Below are 1,072 nucleotides of genomic sequence, written 5' to 3'. Positions count from 1 at the left end.
ACGGGGGAGCCTGGTTGGCTGCCGTCTATGGGGTCGCACAAAGTCGGACACGACTGAAGTGACTTAGCAGCAATAACAGTTTATCCAATCAATGATATAAGCCTGTTTAATGCTAGAAAGTCCAGGAAAGGGGTTTTCAAAATACACATATATTGTCAATAATTACCCATGTGTGATTAAGAAAAGAATTGAAAACTATTGTTTAGACTTAAAAGATTACTGAAAGATAGTAATCTGAAGAAAGTAATAATTTTCTCACTTTATTTACTCTTGGAAAGACAAAGTTTCTTGCACAGGACTTAGAACTTTCCAGGATATTTAGTAAATAAATGACCAGTTCATTCTCTTTTCACAGAGCATTTGTGTTAAACTTTGTTTTTGGTTTAAAAGCATATATTCAATATGTTATATATATTTCAAGTTTTATTTTGCTTATTTCAAGTAGAAAATATTCTTGAACTCTTGTTCACTAAAAATTACCTAGTATATGATCTTGTCTTTAATTTTTTTTTTTTTTTTTTGCTTTTGATTAGTGTGAAGCATTTCATAATCTTGGAGCATTCAAAAAAGTTATATTTACTTTGATATGAAATTTGAGACCTCAAAGGGGAATATTATCTTATATGTTACATTATAACTTACCTTTTCTTCACATATTCTTCATAAAAGTATTTTATAGCATTTTAAATTTTCTTTGGAAATTAATATATAAAATATATTTTAGAAATACTGACAAATTATTTTTTAGTATTAACTTCACGGCTAAAGCATATCAGAAGTCTAGAGAAAGCTTTGCTATAAAATGTTATATCAATCAAAGAAATAAATGTTACTCAGGGTTAATAAAATGAACTTGTATGTTGATATAATCAAAAGTTTTATATATTATTTTAGGTAGTCTATAATATTAGAGTTTAAATGTTTTAGATGTTTTTCCTAGGTTTTTTTAGCTTTTATTTTTTTCCAGGTTTAGTAAGATACAGTTAACACATAACATCATGTAGGTTTAAGATGAACAATATAATGACTTGATATATGTTTACATTGTAAATTACCTATTAAATGTAGTTAA

This window comes from Bubalus kerabau, chromosome 2 (genome assembly GCF_029407905.1).
Source record: "Bubalus kerabau isolate K-KA32 ecotype Philippines breed swamp buffalo chromosome 2, PCC_UOA_SB_1v2, whole genome shotgun sequence".
Taxonomy (NCBI): domain Eukaryota; kingdom Metazoa; phylum Chordata; class Mammalia; order Artiodactyla; family Bovidae; genus Bubalus; species Bubalus kerabau.
This window is presented reverse-complemented; position numbering follows the sequence as displayed.